The sequence below is a fragment of the Xiphophorus couchianus genome, chromosome 2 (genome assembly GCF_001444195.1).
Source record: "Xiphophorus couchianus chromosome 2, X_couchianus-1.0, whole genome shotgun sequence".
Classification (NCBI taxonomy): domain Eukaryota; kingdom Metazoa; phylum Chordata; class Actinopteri; order Cyprinodontiformes; family Poeciliidae; genus Xiphophorus; species Xiphophorus couchianus.
Window position 1 is genome coordinate 29,344,235 of NC_040229.1, and position 21,190 is coordinate 29,365,424.

Sequence of the window (21,190 nt, forward strand, 5' to 3'; positions counted from 1 at the left end):
GTGTACGTTGAAGATTGTGGTTGTGACTTTACATAACGCATAAAAAGAAGGAGGAATACGTTTGTAGGGCACATTATTACGCGTCTGTGTTGATGTTTCCTTTTGGTTTTTTGCACTTGTCTTTATGTCTGTGATTTTTACTGCTGAGAGGTCAGCCTGCCCTCATGACAGAATTCAGATTTTCCAAATCAAAAATGTTGCGTCTTACTTTTTTATTTCATGCAAGGAGAAAAAGGGAAATGAAACATTTCTTGAGTAACATTGACCCAGAACGCTCTGACTTTTACACATCTGCTGAGCATATGAAGTGTAAGAGGGAGGTACATCCAGTAACGGTGCGCTGACTTTGTTTTTTATATAGATATATATATATATATGTAGATCACTGAGATCCACTTTTACAGCAATTTACATGTAAGAGTTTTTAAGGATGCCTCCACTGACTTTTTCTTCTTCTTCATTTTTCTTATAATTTGCACACTTTCCGGCTAAATGGGTTTGGATCTGTGGGAAAATATCTTCACAGCAAAGTATCTGATTGGTCAAAGTTAACATGCCCCTGGTGATCTGCCTTCCATCAACGACGAGCACGCGGTCCAGCTCGCAGAGGACGCCGCTTCACAGCACACACGAAGGGCGGCAAAGGAGTTGCATCTGTTCCTTTAGAAGAACTGCCAGGAAAACAAGGAGCCCGCTCATTCTAGTGAGAGCTGCAACTCAAGGTTTGTAAACTAAGCAGTCAACAATTTGGTAAAGTTGGCTTTGATTAATTCATGGGCATTAGGTTAGGGACTTTTGTAAACACAACCTGACTATATACAGGGCTTAAAAAAGGAAAGACGAGGAGGGATGAAAACGAATATTTCAAATACATTTATATGACTTTTGTTTCTTAGAAAGGACTGTGTTGCTAAGCCTAACCAGTAGAAATTACTTAAATAAAATCAGTATGCAGACTTACATTTGATTGAATGAGACATTCTTTGTAAAGGTTAAAAGCAGGGAATATCTAATTGCAGTCGGCAAGTCAATCTCAAAAATGTGATATTGTTTCATGCAAACCGTGTCGTTTAGCCTATTATTCTGGAAAACTGTTATTAAAATTAACATTTTTTAATAAAGGCTAATATCTTATGACACATGTTATGACACCTTTATCCTGTAGACATTCACTGACGTCAGCGCTGGACACAGTGCATCACCAGTGACCTTCCTACATGAAACATGCAGTGAGAACGGAACATTTTGAACAATTTTGGTCACTAAAAAATAAAAGCAGGGTAGTGTAAAAATAAAAAAAACATAATGTTCACTTAAACTACTATAGAATAACATTTCTGCTTTATACATGATTACTCTGACTTAAAACACTTTATATTTGTAGTTCCTAGTAGACATTTCATTCAGGAACATTTTTGGTTGCGCACTGCCTCCAACCTCTATTCCCTATTCAAATATTCATCAGATGCTGTCAAGATAGCCAACAAACATGACGACAGTTTAAAGTTTCATAAAACAGACTTTTCATGAACCACTCCAATGTTTAAGACGTCAGAGCTGAAATAATGGAAATCTACTTTGGTGTTAGCTCCTTTTGGATTAGCCACTGAGAGAGTTATCTACTAGTACACAGATATTAACAGCTCATAACCTGTAAATAAAAATCACACGTCACAATAAATAAACTTTTCTTATAAGGCATCAACAGCGACAAACCATAAAGTGTTTCTGTTGCCACATGGGTGAGTGAGTGAGTGACTTGATGCAACCAACAAGGCTTCCTTCAATAGTTTCTTACTAACCGGCGCTATGAGCTGAATTTGACTGCATTGCACAATAACTACAGGTCTAATTTCAGGCATATCAATGCTAACTGGTTGAATTTATGACTGTTTTGTAAATTGCCTCAAGATGACTGTTGTTGTGAATTGACTCTACACAAACAATTGAACATCTCATCGCCCAGCAACATGATTAGACCAAGCCTAAAATATGTCATGTTTTCTTTAAGTCTGTGCAAATTCTAACTTCGGCTCAGCGTTCAAGCCAATTATGTTTTTTAAATGTAAATAAACAATACGCTTCAAACATTCTTAACTCAAAGGAAGTGCAGTTCAGGCCCTGTTTACATGACAATGATCCAATGAAATTTAAATTTTTGTTTCGTTTCTGTTCTCACATTTACATGAAGACGTTCTAATTACAATCTTTTGTTAACGGTACACATAGAAAAGGTGTAATACCCTCGCCACGCCACTAGTTGGTGCTAGGTTCTTTGAAACTAAGTGCGCATGTGTTAATAAAAAAGTTCTACTTGAAAGCACTTCGATTCTCATTTCCCCATCAAGTACGGTTACCCCAGATACTGGGGGAAAAACACGCACAACACTATGTGCGTCTGATTAGGGTGCGGTTGGAAAAAAGTGGGATTCTTCTTCTTCTGTGGATTGTAGGAAGCAGCTACGTTTTGCGTCATACTATGCATGAGCTAGGGATTCCCTGACAGGAAAGATCAATTTACTCTGTTTACAAGACAACGGACACCGGTACGTTTCAGAAAAGTTGCACTCTGGACCCCGTTTTCAATCTGTGTCGTTGTCAGAGAAAACATTCGGTGGTTTCATGTAAATGTACAGTACAAACACAACAAAACTCTTCCATTTTCACCAGAAATTGTTGTTGTGTACACAGGGCCTCAGTCAGGTCAAGTTATTTCTCTCTCTATGCTGTCTTGGTTGTGTGCACTGAAAGAGGTTCAACTGGTACAAAAACTGGGATTGAAAAAATCTTGGCCATCAAGTAATTGTAAAAATCAGATTTATGTGTGTACACTCCATTGTTTTTGCCTCTCTAAAATAAAAAAAAACTTTAATATTGGGCAACGGCCATGTTGGAAGCGGACTTATTGACAAAGAGGAGATGGATCCTCCCTTTGATCTTTTATTCTTTTGATTTATTATACATTTTCCATCCAAAGCTCTTTCCTTTAGATGTGTTATTCCAGGCAGTCATTCTAGCTGAACCTGAGAGCATTTTTATTCTCTTAAGACAAATCCAGGAGGTGACAGTTAAACTTCACATCTCTGCCTGTTCTTCATTTTCCTTCTTTCAGCCCACAATGTGGGTCCCTCCATGTGTTCAGCCCTGGCGGCCATGACGTCTGGTTCCTAGGCATTTGTTTGTCTTCGTCAAATCAGCTCATTAATCTGTAGGTTCTGTTTTACCCATTGTCTAACTTTCACTGCAAAGGCAATGTATTGTCATCCATCCATCCATCCATCCATCCATCCATCCATCCATTGCCCGGAGAGAATGCACGCATGCACGGGGAGAACATGTCGACTCCATGTAAAAAGATTCCATTGATAGAAAAAAAGAAGAAAACTCCAGCATTGTTTTTGAACTTTTTATTTTCAGTTATCAACAATAAAATAAAATTAAACTAAAACAAGTTTGTGCCAAAAAAATTCTGTGACTTGAATGATCAGTATTAGGTTAGCTAATAAAAGAAACCAAAATAATCTAAGAAATATTCAAAAACACGTATGGTGGTTGGGACGGCCGAGTGGACGCGTGATGCAACAATGTAGAACAGTGGGAAGTAGGAGCGTCAAAGACAGGCAACTTAATTTTTAAATCGATTTTTGGAACGTTTTGAATCGGATTCCCAGGACTTGGAATTGCGATTCTCTGTAGAGCCTTTTTTTTCTGCACCTCTAATAACAAAACTTCCTGTTGGTCTCATCTGATCAAAGACCGACTGACTTTAATACTTTCCTCAACATGTCAAGGATGTGAGGAGAAGAGAATGATGGGGCTGAAGAGAACCAAAGTGCATGAAATGGAAAATGCAGCTTGTGGTTTGGCAACCTAAATGCACCGTCTGAATTGTCAGGGCAAGCGTTGATTTATTCTGCAGAACGCGAGAAAGGCTGTCCAATGTCAGTCAGACGAAACTGAATATGAATCACCAAATATTACTACATCAAAATGATCTAAATGTTTACATTTGAAGGAAGCCGGCTTATGGAAGAGAAGCGGTAACTATTAGTTTTGAGTTTTCAATTTCCTCCAGGTACAAAGCCGAGAGTCAGCGGAAAAGTAGGGCACCGTATCACACGCACGATGACATAATTTTAGTTATTAACGGTGTGTGAGCAAACAGAGGAAAGACGTGGCGAAACACAAAACAGACTTCATCTCTCTGAGTCAAGGGAAAAACCTGTTTCTATTCCCGTTAACTTCTGAAAGGTCTTGAAAACTGTCAGTGGCTCTACTGTAATTCCTCCATGTCGCGCTCCGGGCAGCTTCGCTGTTTCACGAGGAATTGCTGATTTTCTTCCTCTATTGTAGCCACCATTTCGATAACTGCAGCTCGTCTTGCGCTTTTGCCGTGAGACTTTTCACCTTTGTTTAAAGTCAGACTCAAAGTGAAGTCTGTGAGCTCTCCTGGAGACTGGGTCTCCTAATAAAACGCCGGTAAAAAAAAAGTCGAAGAGCCCCACATTTACCCCACCTTATGCAGACATGCTGGAAGAGAGGCCAAAAATATTCGGGTGGGAAAACATCCTCTAATGAAATTTTGATTACTGTGTAAATATTTTTCAAAATCATACGCAATTACCAGAGGGCCTTATCTCCCCATGCGGCTTTTCTTTCCGTTTGCCAGGAAAGTGCCATGTCTGCGAGTTAGCTTTTCTCAAATAGTTCTTTAAACAGGCCCCATAACCACCAAAAGAATAAAACCTGAGACACTTGAGGGCTTCCATTGAGTTTTGTTAGTAGGTGGAACCTTCCCGCAAAAAGGTACGCAGTGTATATGTCCCCCTACTTTTAGGTTTTCATTGGGTAACAACATGAAACGAGGCAACATTGCATAATCAACATTAGGGTCATATAAAGGTAAAGGTTTTTTCATGAGTTCTGTTCTCTGTATATTTCAGCTTAGTGTTGTTTTCGTGTTCCTATTTTCTCCCGTTGGTTCGTTGATCCTTCTAGGCTTTTATTTCCCTCACTCAATATTTATGAGTTACCTTTTCTCAGTTCCATGTTTTTATTGCCCCCAGGTTTTCTGCATCCACCTGTGAAGCCTCACCTGTTTCCTACATCACCATCACACCTCCACAACGTTAATCTCCCTGGTTTCTGGATTACTCCATTACTATCACCCTGGTTCCATGTCCTGTTTGCCTCGTGCAAATAAAAAAAAGTTTCTCAATCTTAGAATAAATGCTGTTTCTGTCTTTGGGTCCATCGCAACATCAACACATTATGGAATATGTCTGCTCGTTTTTCAGATCTAGAGACTAGAAAAATGTTCCCATTCTTTGAAAACTCGGTTACATTCGATGTACGAACATCTACGTTTAAGGCTTGTTAACTGGATTTATGTTAGAATTTAACTGGGTCAGTTAAATACACTCAGCACTGAAAAAAAAACAAAAACAAAAGTCCATCCCAGTCTAAGGTACTTTTCAAGCTCTTTCATCTAAGATTTCACTGCCTCTAGTTGAAACGTTCCCATAAACTGACCAGCTTCCCTGCTCTGGCTGATGTAAATCTTCCCAGTAGGAAGACGCCACCATGTTTCACACGGAGCATTGTCAACATACGATTGAAACCTGGATTTTTGTTTCAATTAACCAGAGGAAATTCTTCCACATGTTGGCTGTGCCCTCTGCAACTCAGCCTATTATTCATAGTTATTCAGACCTCTTGGATATTTAAATGTGCTTTATTCAACCAAGGAAATGAAATCTCTCATCAGAAAATGAGGTCAAATGAATATGAATTCTTAAGGGAAAAAAACACTTCATTGAAAGATGGCAGGCTTCCCAACCCCTTTTTGGGCATTACAGCTCTTTCTATAAAATTATTTTAGTTTACTGAAGTCTTAAGCAATGGGGTCGTTTAGACCCGACAAGTTCTTTACTCGGTTACGCGGTGCGGCGAGGTTGCACTGATCCTGTGTTTTTTTTTTTGTTTTTTGCATGGTTTCGGAAACTGATGGTCTGACGGAACAACAGCCGCTACCGGTCCTCCTGACGAAGATCACAAGACCGTGGAAGTTTTTTTTTTTCAGCTCTAATTTCAAATACTCAACAGTACAAGGACAGGACAGAAAGTAGTGGGAAAGACGTGCAAAAATAAAGACACTGGCCTCGACTGCTCCAAAACTTGTTGCCTAAACAGGGCTGTTCCCCACTTGTCATCAAAGTAGTGCTGTGCATCCCACCATTTTTGAAGATTTTCTACACTACAGCATCGGGTGCGTGCTGCATGGGGTCTAATCTTTCAAAACGAAACTAGAAAGTTCTGAGGTTTTGTAAGCAGGACTGCAACACACCACCATATCCGGTGTGGTATACATTCATCAGTGCCCGCACCAGCTCTGCGATGTTGACTGAAGAGCCTAAAGTGGAATCTTGAACTGTTGTATATCACTTTCTCTTTTCAGCCTTAGTTTTCTTGGGTTTTTTTCCCCTGTCACAGCAGGGTTGCCTAAAACGGCTGTGTTTACCCAGGAAGCCTGTATGTGGTCAGACCTGCACTGGATAAACCAAAGGGTTGATGAATGGTGATGTCTTTGCCTCATTTTGTTGACTCAAGTGCCTCGTTGTGCATAGTGCGTCACTTAAGAGTTATGTCACCCTGATAGGCATGGTAGGGATAAATGAAAGCAAAAGCCTAGACGCTGCGTCTACCCGGCTAATTTACTATCTACCATAGCCTATTTCTCATCAGCTTGGGTATACGGCGTGTAAGACACACCAAAAAAAAGGATTACAGTAATTACAGTCGAGGGGTTCAGTGTCAGCGTGCCAAATGTCGTGTCATTTGAAAAAGATAAGTCCTGATGCTAATCTCCCTCTCTGGTCGCCTTGTCAACACCGTCAACTTAACACAACAATATCAGATTGGAAAGGTTCCTATTTTTGTCTAAGCTCATGGCCGCTATTTCCTTCGGGGGGCTTTATCGTGTTTGTCCTAATATTCCAGCCTCAAACAATGTGAAAAGGAGAAGCAGCGAATGCAATGTGTGGGGCTGTGTCTGCATTTTTAACCCTCCTGTTATGTTCGTTTCTGAGGTACAGCAATAATGTTCGCGGGTCAATTTGACCCGGGGAGTGTTTAGTCATGCTATAGTGTCAGAAACCAAAAAAATCCTCCAAATCTTTTTTGTGTCTGATTATTAACTCCTATACTAACCATTCCAATCAATATTTGTGCAATTATGTTTTTTTATTCCTCACAAATAAAGGATCAATGATGACAATTTACTCATTCGGACATAAAAAATGTGATTTACATTTTTTTTTATGCCCACTGAAAAACCTAAACACAAAATAACACTAATTATCTTTGAAAGTGATTTTTTGTAAAATTGTTTGTATTACATTTTTAATTTTTTTTCAAAGGGTGATCTTTATAATTGAACTTGAGACACATTTACTGTTCTGGGTCAAATTGACCCGCTGATTAAAATCAAGACAAACAAGTCATGAAGATTTGTATTGAAAGTAAACTTTATTCAACCACTGTTTTTTGAACCAGAAATGAACAAAACAAGATCTCAGGAACACTAACACAGTGCATGTATGTCTGTGAATCTCCACAGCTCATGAGTAATATGTCATCATGTTGTGATAGTAAACATGCAATGAATACAATCAGAAATACCACAAAAATGAATATATGTAAATGAACTAGATGCTTTAGTTTTGTCATCTACACAACACACGAAGGACATGTCATCAGACTGTGCTTTGTGCAAATATATTTTGCACATTTCACACAAGTCATGCTCGTTTTGACATCATCAGATGGCTTGCAAACCTGGCACCTCTTCCTCTTCTTTTTTCCTCCAGTAGCAACCTAGAAAGAAGAATAAAATGGTTACTATATTTTTTGATGCTCCTAAGACACACATAACATGCACTTGCACAAACACAAACACACACTTTTACTTACCTCACACTGATGTACTGGGTGTAGTCCTCTCCTGGATCTCCTTTACTACAGCTGCAGTAGCTGGGGTCCTTGGCATATGGTGTCTTCGTTGTATATGTGGTACTACAAGTGCCTTGCCCAGCTCTTCTAAGAAAATGCGTCTCTTGTACAGCTTTGACACATTCCACTCCGGAAAGATTTCTGTCCAAATGACAAATGCGTTGTATGCTGATACATCAATGATGTTGTAAAAGATGACCAGTGGCCAGCGTGCAGTCATTCTCTTGGTGCTGTATGATCCTGTGACCTTGTCCAGATTGTCCACCCCGCCTTTGGTAGCATTGTAGTCAAGGATCATAGTTGGTTTATGGTCCTCTCATGTGCTGATTTCAGCATTTTTATGCAAAGTGCTCATGAGCACAACATTTTTCCCCTTTTTAGGGCAATATGACACCAGGGCTGTATTGTCTGTAAAGGCAAACATGGATGAGTGAGGGTCCCTGTTCTTTGTCACCAGTAGCTCAGCGGGGAGTTCAGCTCTGTTCTTTCGGACTGTCCCAACCATCGTGAGCTTTCTTTTTAGAAGTTCTTGACCCAAGTTATAGCTTGTGAAAAAATTGTCACAGGTTATGTTGTGCCCCCTGAGACCATTTGACATGTCGAGCACAACCCTGGTACCTTGATTTTTTTCTGGGGCTCCTCCAGCTGGCTTTCCAGTGTAAACCTGCATGTTCAAAACATAGCTGGTTTTTGCATCACATGCTGCCCAGATTTTTATGCCATATTTAGCTGGCTTGGAAGGCATATATTGCCTAAATGAGCAGCGACCTCTGAATGCCACAAGTCTTTCATCCACTGTGACATTAGGGCCTGGGTTATAGAACAGAGGAAGATGCTCAACCCACTTGTCCCACACTGTCCTAATAGCTGCTAGTTTGTCTGTTTCCTGTCTGACAGTTCTTGTCTCTTGTCAAATCGGATTACTCTGGAAAAAATATGAAAAGTCTCCAGAGACATTGTGGCCCGAAATATTGCCCTGCCTGTCTCTGTATCCCATAGACTGGCTGTTGATTCATCCTTTGACTTGAAAACTCCAGACAGAATGAGGACCCCCAAATATGCATGTAAATGCATTTTGTCCAGCTCTTTCCAGTTCTCTCCAAAAACTCGCCTTCCTTCTAGATTTGTCATTTGAAGACAAAGTGTCTTTCCAAGCCTGTGGAAATGCTTCCAGTCAAGAACATTGCCAGTGGAGTTGAGGTGTTCCACAATCTCTCGTCAGATTCATGAGTTCCTCATTTTGCCGGGACATACGGTTCTTCTTTAGACTTTCCAGGTTCTCAGCAGGAGCAGAGGAGTCCAGTAATTCATGAAGCACAAGATTAAAATTCAGAAAGTGTCTATAAGAGTAATCATGGACTCCAGTTCATCAGGTGGACTGGATTGACTGTACACTCGGCTTCAGGGCCGATGTGACGTGGTGCTTGAGGGGAATGTTTTTCCATCAGGTCTGCTCAAATTGCATAACATTTAGTGAATCAGTGATGTTTAATATTTATCAGTGGTTTATGAATGTACAAGCCATTTACTGTTTGACTTATTCTAGTCTTCTCAATGTGAGTCAGGAGTTACACTCTTTCTGGAAACTTCTTTAAAGTTTGCAACTCTTAACCTATGATTGTATGATCAAAACTGAAGATCATACAATCCATCTGACAGAAACAAGTCCTCCTGCCTTCTGGTTAAGTACTTACGATCATCATGAGCTGGGTAGGTTCTGTCCAGGATGTGTCTCTTACCCCATGATCACTGGAGGTATGAGTCCTTATAGAGATAAGGACAAGGGCAAAAAATCTAGTCTAATCTCTAAACGAAGACAGATCGTTTCATACATGCTCTGGAAACGATTGCTTGCTAGAGGCATGGACTCCAAGTTTAAAATCTTACTCAATCGTTAACATTTGCCTGTGACGTATGTAACGCGCTAGTTCGACGCTATGAAGCTGCCTGTGCTGTGAACAACCATCCTCCACTGTGAAGAGAGACGTGCCGAGCCGAACAGTAATGTTAATTCAATATTTGGAAACGTGGCCAACACGGACTTAACTTTGTTAACTTCCTTCATTGCTAAAACTTCAGGCAGACTGCAAGCATAAAACAGCACAGAAATCAAACGTCATTGTTTACAACTTATACCGGAGGAAATCCAAGATGACGAGAGAAAGCCCAGATGGAGAAGTGAAAGGAAATGAGAATCAAGCTGAATTGGGCTGGAATTCAATGACCAGGTGACCTGTGTACCTAATTGATTGACTCATTTTCTTAAGCCAGAAGTTTCATGCATCAGGTCTTGTCCACTTGTCCTGAATTTGTTTCTGAAACGCTAATGAACTAATAGCCTGTACCTGCAGGTTATGTCTGCCGGTAGAGGTCCCAGCCCCCCCATAGCGAGCTAGAAGGGACCAAGCGGGGATGGAAGAAGGGCGAGTGAGGGAACAAAGGAGGCGACCGAGACCACGCTGAGCAAGAGTCGTGGCGTCTCGCTACAAAACACGCTGAGATTGACTTCCACACCTACACAAGTGCAGTCGATGATTCCAGCCAGAACAACAAACCCCCATCTATCACATACTTAGCGCCGCTGCTCTGCCTCCGCTACGCCAGTGGGCAGACTGGGGGGATGGCAGCTGCACTAATCAAACGTTTTTCGGTGCCAAAGAAAACTCCGAGCTCTGTCATATCACAAAACTATTTCCCCATTAGTGATTTACGGCAGCCTTTATAAAAACAGACCAACTTTATCAATCAAGACAGACGCTTGATTAAAGATCAGTCTCTTTAGCTGCTCGGCTTCTTTCATATCTCAAGCTTTTTTTTTTTTTTTTTTGTTCTCAGAAAAGCCATCCATTTTTTATGAGCTTTAATGAGAAACGGCCAATTTTCATTCCAGCACAAGATGGCTTCAAATATGAAATGTGTCAGCGACTGTGTGGGTTGGGCGAAATCCAAGTAAAACTCATGTTCCCTCGGAGTTCAGTGAACATGTCGTCCGGCTGATAATTTCATGTTTTGATAAACATGACAGAGCCGTTATCTGCTGATCTGTTAACATACTCCATCACAGGTTTTTCAATCCCGCTTTAGCTCAGAGTTACAGTGAATATAGCCTAACTTTTTTCTTTTTCTTTAAAGGACTCTTGGCGGAAAACAGATTAATAAAAAAAAAAAAAATACAGACACTTGTGTAAGATGGTGCTCCATCCCCAGGCCTTTTTTTTTTCCCCCTGTATCAGTGCGTAACTGTGGCAACCGCGCTCCTCTACAGCAGACCAGCGCAGGGCTGCAGGAAATGGATTTAAGAGCCTCCATGAAATGGCGCATCGGTGACTCATCTGTAAAGTGTATCAATTGACTTCCAGCTGAGCACGGCCCTCCGGTTCTCTGCGGAAAGCGGGAAGGTGGCAGTTCAGAGCAGCCAATTTCAAACCACAAAGGCTGTTATATATATATATAAAAGCATATATATATATATATATATATATATATAAGTATATATATATATAAGTATATATATATATATATATATATATATAAGCATAATTTGATGACATTTTACACAAAGCGGAGAAGACGGAATGCTTTTGTAGGCGAAACAGATTTATTTGAGCTGGCTTTTTTAAAACTTTAACACTTGCCATTTAAATGAATGTGAGATGCAGCAGAGTTAACTGAACTAAATCTACAGTTGTTACCACAAAATGAACAGCAAATATTTTTCTGCATTACACTTTTTCTTTTTTGTACCCGTTACATGTGTGCACAATCCATCCTCATTAAGGTCTGATGGCGCTGCTGCTGTCAGAGCACATTTCCACCTCTCATCAGGGACAATTTAATGTGTACTCTGTGACCCTCCCGTCGAGAGTCGCTGATAGGCAATCTCGGCGTCGCTCTGCTTATTTGTCAGGGTTTGTCACAACGCAGCCTTCTCTGGGCAACAGTGTCACGTCTCCGCTTCATATCCGGAAACCCGTTACAGGAGGCCTATAAAGTACGGCAAATATTGATCGTCCTGCGCGAATCCTGGTGCCATGCACCGGTTGATCTCTCCTCCTAATAAGGAATTAGAAACTGTTTTTTTCCCCCCATCTCAGATGGTCATAATCCCCAAATTGCACTAGTTAGAAAGATTTCTTTACATCTATGAAAATATCTACTTAATAATTACCCTGAAAGCTTATTGTAGGGATTTTACAAACTTCCATGTTCAAAGCTCCAAACCCGATTTCTAGATAATCTCAAAAGGTCTTCGACAATCTTTGGTGAGCAAAATCCTTTTTATTGGGTTCGTTTACGAGCAGATTAAAGGAAATTTTGATAATAACCCTGGAGAATTAACGTGTCTGGAGCCCTCCAACTTTAGAGTAGGTTTCAACTTGTGTTTCATGCCAGAACAAATCGAGCACCTTTCTTTTATAAATAACATTTGGACAAACACTGAAATACTAAAACAACTGAGGCTCATAATACAAGGTAGAATAAAGAGCAATTTAGAGTGAAAAATGGTTCTGATGGGTGTTAACAAACTCAGCTTTGTTGTTTCCAGCAAATTCTCTGTTAAGCATTTTTATCCCAGGAAAGCTCTGATCACACAGTACATCTAGAAGTATTTTTATGTAACACAATATGTTAGCATTTGTTTATAACAAAGATCTAAAAAAAAACCCACAATGTTTGTAGAATTAAGACAATAATTTAAGACTCAGAATTAAACTATTACAAATGATCTGCAGACATTTTGTAAATTTACTCCCTCACCTATTATCATATTGCAGATATTTTTTTTTTCTTTTCTTTTTTTTTTTTTTTACATATTTATTTTTCTTCACATCAGCTACATTTTGTCCTCTCTCAGGTCCCGTACATTGCTCTGCACTCTGACCCGGGACTGACACAGCTTGAGAAAATAATATGGCGTTCTAAACATGCCTAAAACACTCAGGCATATCCCACTGCAAACAGTCTTGAGTAAACAAGCACCTCACTCTGTGAGGATATTTGCACCTGGGCTACTGTTGGCTTACTTCCTCTCTGTTGTGATTTAACTTGTTGATATTTTTGGCTCATAACTTGCAGTAGGAGTGAACAACATTCACTTCCATTAGTTTTTTTTTTTTTTTTGTAATTTTATTTATTATTACTTATGTTTATTCATTTAAATTACATATTACACTTATGTAATACACTTATGCTGCATATATGTAGCAGAAAAAAATACATTTGAAAGCCACTATTTTAATCGTAACCCCGTTTTATTGAGTCTAACCAAATCCAAACCACAACACAGCTGCGTCTGGCTTATTTTATTTTTTCAACCCTGAATGATCGAGCGAACAGCATCTGGCTGTAGAGTTTATGGTTCATAAACAGAGCTCTTTTCATTACACACTAATATACGTCCGGATTCATGGATCACGGAGATCTTTATTGCTCCCAGTGGCCAAATTGCTGCACAGGCAGCAGCAGCAACCACATAATCAGACAAACAATAATAAACAAACAATGAGCGCCGCCAAATAAACGTCAAGCCGAGTTACTGAAAAGTCCAATGGGACGACAGTCAGGATGTGTCCAGACAGAGTAGCAGATTGTATCTTCAGCCATATTTCTGTAGACAGTAGATAGATCCAGGACTGATCTGCCGCTTACGTTCAGGTGAGGAGGAGTGACACAACGTGGCCATTCTGATTTGAGACTGAAATAAAACATCTGAACTGAGAATGGAGTCAAAATAAACCACTAATGATGCCTGTTACAGTTTGATTTTAATTTAAAAATCGGTTCAATTTTTTAACTCTTCCACAGGTTTTTTTCAACAATTTAGTTTGTATTTTGTGTTTTGTTTTTTTTCATCGTTTTTCCATCTTTGCAATACGTCGTACATCACGGGGTATATATCCGCAACCCGGACCCTGTGCCGGTCGCTCAGTATCTATTCACATCACATCGCGTTTATCACCCGGTGCAAAACGGCTGATGCTGTCAGTTCAGCAAAGCAGAGCAAAAATCGGAGCAGAATGCAAAAAATCACGCACGTTTCCAAAGCTACCAGCGTTTCGTATGACATGAATCACTTTCACTGCTGCTGAGAAAAAAAAAAAAAAAGTGTGCTCACGTTTTTGGCCGTTAATTACTCTGAATCCTCTTGCACATTGCGCTCAGTTCCAGTATCTCATGGTAGCAGCTTGCTACCTTTTTTTTTTTTAACCCCCTCAAACTAAACAATAATTCAACTTGAGTGATTTTTTTTGTCTGCAGCAAAAGAATCCTTATATGGTCTGCAACGGGGTTGATTGTTTTATTTTAAAGAAAAACCTCTAACATTTTATGGCAAGATTATAGACAGAAATTACAAGCAACATTATTTGACTATTCGTTGTATCTTGGTTTTTGATTCTTCTTTTCTGAACTTGTAAAATTTTGCCTGCCAGAGACTCCCTGCTGTGCCCAGGTGTCCCTAATGGTCCCTGGAGGAGAGGAAAGTGTCTGTCTAGTGGCAGCATGTCTGGATGAAATGCTCTTGGAACGATGCCCTCTGCAGTAACCTGTGAAAGAAAAAAGAAAGAAAAACTACAAAGCAATTTAAGAAGCATGGGTTAGTACACTTTTTGTTCCCATCATAGGTGCCGTAACTGTACTTCACCCACCTGGCTTTACACAGCAAGCTCGTCCTACAGAAAAGACCATCATTAATTAGTTTTTATTCACAGTTGCAAACTTCAAATGATCCAAATTATATATATTTACCAATACCCAAATATACAGTACAGACCAAAAGTTTGGACACAACTGTGTGTCCAAACTTTTGGTCTTTACTGTATATATATATAAAAAACATGAGATAATTGAATTATCTTGTTGCAAACACCTACTTTTTTTTAACTTCTTAAAATTAATGTAAGAAACACAAACACCTCTCTGCGGGGCATTACGGGACATTTTTCAATCAACGTCTCCGTATAAACTACTAAAGCAGAAGGCCTTCGCAAGGCCTTCTGCTTTAGTAGTTTGACGTCTTGATTACCCCGTGACAATCCCTTTGTGAAATATTCAGGTTATAGGTTTGTTGACATTTTGGATTGACTAGAAAACACTGCAGTAAATTGTGCCCACCATCCCTGGGTTATGTACTTTGGCATTTCTGTCGTAGATGGTTATGAGGACATGAAGAGTGGAAAGAGAGAAAGGAAACGTGTGCTGGCTGAGATCACGACAAACATCCCTCGGTCTGCCCTCAGCGCAGTTTCACTCGCACGAAGTTTACATCCTTCATTTCACATGGTAGATGTGGCTGGAGCTCATCATGAAAAGAGCTCAGACTTCTCTTGATGTTTCACAAAAAGCCCTCTGTGTCCCCGGATAAAATTAGTTTTTCAGACACTCACCTATCAAGATATACAAAAGCAGCGTGACGGGAGCTTAGAGGGGAAACCGCAGCGGGAGCGCAGTGATACGTTTCATCATTTAACGTGTGTCAATTGCTACTTGCATCACTGAGAAATGATGGGACAAGTTATTAGACTCCAACCTTAGATAGCTGTACCGGAGCATGGGTATCTCTTTTAATAAAGTGACCAAATAAATAGAGCAAAGTAAAAAAAAAAAACGTAAAGAAAACACAGTGCAAGCAGGAATTAAATATCAAACGATTCCCTGGGTGTATACTGAATGTGAGGCTAAAATCGGAGTGATAATTGGTTCTTCCTTTGGCTTGTCGTTGCCTTTTGCCCTGATGTCACGCTTGTAAACTGAGCTGAAAAATCTGTTGGAGGATCCCTGGGGAAAAGTCCCGGCACTTCTCATATAAAATGAAAATCAATGAATCAACGCTCTCCTGTGAAAATAGTGAGTCAGAGGTCCTCCACGCTGAAGAAAAGTGACCCAATAACCATCAGTAAACAGCAGATGTGTTTGTCAGTGACCTGAGGGCCATTTAATATCGGAGATATTAAAAAACCGAGGAGAATTTCATTCATCAAGAGCAACCTTCCGATCGGAGTTGACATCGAAAACAACTTTAGGAGTGAAAAAAAATTTCAAAATCAGGCAATAGGCTTATTTCTGTGAGTCTTCCCTCAAAAATTACATTTCTTGAATCATGGAAGCAGTACCAAAATGGAGAATGTGAATCTTCTTGTCCTAAGGGACTGAAACCATATTTGTCCCCTCCCCCCCCCACCGCCCTCCTCAATTGTCCAGCTAAAGTGATTTGATAGAAACATGGGGAGGACTTGTAATCTTTTGGTGATATAACTAAACCAGTGCCTCAGGTCCAGAGCTCTAACAATGTAACGTGGCCGCAATCTTGACCAGCGTCTAATGGTCTTTTGTTGAACCCTGGACCAAAAGAGCAAAGAACGGACACGACCCTCAATGCTTTCACATCCTCCACTTGACCTGACAAGAATGTCAACGTTACAAAACTCGCTGTGTGTGTATCAGAGGCAGGCAGAAAGAATTCATTCACCACAGCAAGTCTAGCAAAAACCTTTCTCCGTTGTTCAAAGTCCCCACAGTTTAGTTCCTCTTTTTAAAAAAAAAAATCTTAAATTGACTTCAATAAGGAGGAGGTCGTACTGAGGCGACAGTTCACACAGCATCACCAAGATTGAGGTGAAAGCTCGGATCCATCCTACCTGGTGGTGTGACGGTGTAGGGCAGTGGTGCCCAAAGTCTGTCCTCGAGGGCGGCATCCGGCATGTTTTATTCTCTCCCTGGTGGAAGTAACAACTTTTTCAGCATGTCAATGTGCTTCTTAGACCTTCTAATGAGCCATCATTTGATCCAGGTGCGTTAAACCAGGGACAGAACTGAAACATGCAGGATGCCGGCCCTCCAGGACCCACTTTGGACACCACTGGTGTAGAGGATCCATATGTTGGTAGCACACTTTGAGCTCCTTATGACCACCTACTGATGGCACCATGTCACAAAGCTCAATCAATCCACCATGAACTCCACATGAAGCTGATCTCCATCCGGGTACTACGTGGAAATGATTTCACTAGCACCAGATGGCATTCGTTGATTGGCTCGTAGTTGGAAGGCAGTACTTGCAAACTCCTTGAGCAGCACCTCAGCTACCATTTTCAATCCACAAAGTAATTAGCGCGCTGCACATCATTGATTCCATGGTCAATCTTTGAGGTCCAAACTGTTTTCTTTTTTTTTTTTATCAATTGTGGCAAAAGACAGCCTAAAATGTCAGCTGGATGGGGCAACCCGCCAAGACATTTTGGACCAACTGGGTACATACGCATAATGACATTATCAGAGCGTCAGTCATGTTATAAAAACACAAAAACAAAACGGAGTAAAATCTTCCATCTCAAGGTGTCAAAAGCCAGAGAAAAGCAGAGAGTTTTAAGAAGATTGTTGATCTAAAAACAGAGAGAGAGAGAAGAAGCCTGTCTGATGTGCACTGGTAGGTTTCCACATCTCTGGACCTGCAACCAAAATCTGTTTTCTATATTCATGGATTCTGGGCTCGTCAAAAATATCTCATACCTCTGGATCCGTCTATGAAGTTTATTTGTTTTATGATCATATTTGCTTCAAAGTAAAGTTCTATACTCATAATAACCTAGCCTTTTCTCCAACATCAACAGCCAAACAGTGTCCTCTTTTACAAATGGCAAGCGACATTTTAATCAAAACTACCATCTTGAAACAACAAATTCAATTTGCTTTCCTTGTAAACGACACCGATACTAAAACGAAGTCTCGCTGTCCGTCTCGCCGTCCTGTTTGTGCTAAAGGAAGTCACAACCTGCTGGTTTCCAACGCGTCACAGACGACACTTATAAAATACTTTCCATTTGCACGAGCATATAAAACTGAGATTGCACAGCAGAAGTCATTACTGGCTGCTAAAAAGATATTAAAACAATTTATTGGCCGTGGCAGTTTGAGGACAGCTAGATGGACAGTAAGAGGATGGAAGAGGCAGTGGAACATTACGCATCCGTGCCTGACTTCTGTTTGTATCCGCATCTCCAAGTTCGTTTCAAAGATTGCTTATTACAGTATCCGTGACGGCTGGGTGATGAATGCGGTTTGACTTTCCTCGTTTCATCACCACATCCACCTTTGGGTCATAAATTTGAAGCTTTGGCGGTTATAATCGTCTCCTTTCTCTTTTTTTTTTTTTTCCCATTATAAAACAACAAAGCTTCTGGAGCCTTTGCATTGCATAGTGGTGACTTATTCTGCCAAAATGCATATCTACTGAATGACAGATGCTGTACTTGTAGAAAAAATGAGAAAAATCTATAGTTTACGCTTATTTTTATTGGATTAGGGATTAGCATAGGTTACATTGTAAGGGCAGAGTTTGAAAGGAGATATATTTTTAAATAAGAAAGAAAATCATTAGTTTTTTTTTTTTTATAAAAGGGAAAAACATCTTTAAAAGCTTTAGTTTCTAACAAGATGTCAATTTCAGGAAATTTGACCATTAGCAATAATTTAATTAAAACCAAGACAAGATTTCAGCAACATTTACCAAATAGGGTGGAAAGTATATATTTTGATCACAAAATGAGCTTTTATGCTACTCAAATTTTGTACTGACCTAAATCTCAGTGAAGCAATTCAATTCTCAATTTTTAATTTTTTTGTTTTCCACACCTAGTAGGAAGGCTCCATTAAACCTTTAACTGTCCAACACGAACTTTAACCTCGGAGCTGCATTTTCTTTTAGATACTGCTACTCCGAAACCTACATTTGGTGTGACCGTCAGTCCTGAGTGAACCACGTTGTTGGTCATTACCTCTTCAAACCACAAAACACTTTTAAACTGGAAATGCTGATTCTAGTGCTTTAGCACTCTTGATGTGGGAAAGTAATAATTTAGTAGTAGGTACGCACAAAGCTGCTGTTGTTATCGCAGCCATTTTTTTAAACCTTACTGAGTCCAAACAAAGGGACAAAAATAAAAATGTCCAGTTAAATGGTTTCAATTCCTGTCCCACGTGCGTGGCATTACCAAACACACACCATCAACAGAAAACTGTCAAAAACAGGAATAAAAGCCTCAATTCAATTAAGTTCAACGTTGACACACCTCATGTCATGCAAGTATTTTTCAAAAAGAGATTGTGGACGGTGATGGTGAGGCATGTTGAGAATAAATAATTCTGTGTTTTCCTTTTGTCTCTTTTAGCTAGTTGCTAAGCTAAAGCTAAAGGAAACCACATGTTAGGAAATGCAAATGGGAGCTGGAGTAAGCGATGACACACTAGGCCCTCTTTTGGGGCGTAGCTCAGAGAGACATCACAATTCATCACAATTCTTACCACCTTTAACGGTTTCAGATGGCTCACAAACACATTTTGTATGACGTCACTATCATGCGTATTTACACAAATATTGATTTGATATTGATACTGCACTGAACAAACAAATTTTGGGGGTAGCTACAGTCGACCCCGTCCTATTTGCTTTTCAGCCGTCACAGATTCACCTACTGGCTGATTTTTCTCTGGAGTGTACTTTCAGATTACTCACACAACTTTTAATGCAAAGTTGACACTTTTAATTAACTTTTAATAGAACTTTGCATTAAAAGTGTCAGTATTGACTGAATGACACTTTGTGACAACAGTCGTAAACATTCATAAAGACTCCTTCATGTTCATGCCTGTTACTATGTCATGTTTATGACAGTGTCATGTCAGTCTTATGCACTCCTCTTTAATTAAAGTCTTACTGCGAATTTTAAGTTGACCTTGCTCAATCGTTTTTGTTGGATGTGTGATTAGGTGCTTGGATCTGCCCTCCATAAGCCAAATCAGCATCGAGGTAAAAGCAAGTCTGAACTTAATTAAGCAGCGACACAAAGTCAGCGGATGACTTGATAAATGATGATAAGTTAAATAAGCTCAGCTTGATAAAGAACCTACTTTTAAATAATTTGAGTGAAAATAAACTTATCACAAAGGAAAGAAAAAAATTTGGATCTCCTGAAGACACAATGACATGGCTTGAATGAGAGCGGAACGACTTTAGCCAACTGGATATTTATCTTCTCACTGCATGTCTGGGTCTCTGTGCAAAGCCGCGTCTGTCGCTCAGTTTAGTTACGCTGAAATTTCCACTCAGGCTTCGGAGAATTGAAGAAAAAGACAGAAGACGGCACGGGAACGCTGAGGTTGGAGACGACAAATATGCAATTTGTTCGGCATTACCTTCACCTGCAAAGATTTGGCCATTTATAATCATGCAAGTTTTTGTTTGTAGATGAACAAAGTGAGAAAAACTTAGAAGAATATTATGAGTTAAGACACATTCTAGAGTTTACAAGAGACTATATGGGACACCTTCTGTCAAATTTTAATCGGAGTTTGATGGATGATTGATTGATGACTAATAGATTTTGATTTCCGGTCACAGGATGCCCCTCCCCCACCTTTCCCACCCATCCCCCCACACAGATCCGTTTTTCCCACGCCTTCAGACCAGTATGAGTTGTAAGAATAATACAGGTAAAATATGGAAATTATGAGTTTTAAGAATAATACAATTAAAGTATGAAAAACAATGAAAGTGATAGATAATTGAGAATAATATAAAATATAGTATATTTAAATAGGATGTTGTAGTTACCTCTGGTTTTAAACGGAATATCCTCCTGAGACACTGCGGAAACGGGCTCTGTGAGGCAGGTTAAAAAAGTCCTAGTTGGGTGATTCTCATGACCTTTGGGGTCAAAACACATGTTGTGCAAGGAAACTCTATGTCACCGACATCCTCTGGCAAAGAATCGATAACAATGGTGATCAATCTCTGGTTTTAAAACGGAATATCTTCCTGATCGGGTCTGCTATCAGCTCTTGGAATCTGCATATGTCACCACCCAGACCCCCTGTCATGGGTGCTTGTCTGTGTGTGTGTCCAGGGGTGTGTAGGGCTGTGTGTGTGTGTGTGTGTGTGGGTGTGTGTGTGCGCACCCGTAAGACTGAACACATACCTCTACAGAAAGCCTAGAGTTTTAACTGTTTTACTGCTTTATTTTATGGTAGCACGACTAGTCAGTGCTGACTATGAGTTTGTGATTTCCTTCATCACTTAAATTTTAAACTCTTATAGATTTTTTTCTGTAACACTTGCTAGTGTGAAACATGTTAGTAAAAGTTCCTCATTTGTACACGTACTTCTGAAGAATATGTGACAGACAGT

General features: G+C 39.9%; 1 protein-coding gene across 2 annotated transcripts in view; it reads left to right on the forward strand.

Annotated features, from left to right (window-relative positions):
* Positions 1-384: 384 nt before the first annotated feature.
* Positions 385-21,190, forward strand: part of cfap73 (cilia and flagella associated protein 73) — a 47,661-nt gene continuing 26,855 nt past the window's right edge. Inside the window, exon 1 of one of the 2 annotated variants that reach the window (XM_028044921.1) lies at positions 385-722. The gene's annotated coding sequence lies outside the window, so the exon portion shown is untranslated. The remainder of the gene's footprint in view (positions 723-21,190) is intronic. The other variant, XM_028044911.1, reaches the window with a different exon arrangement.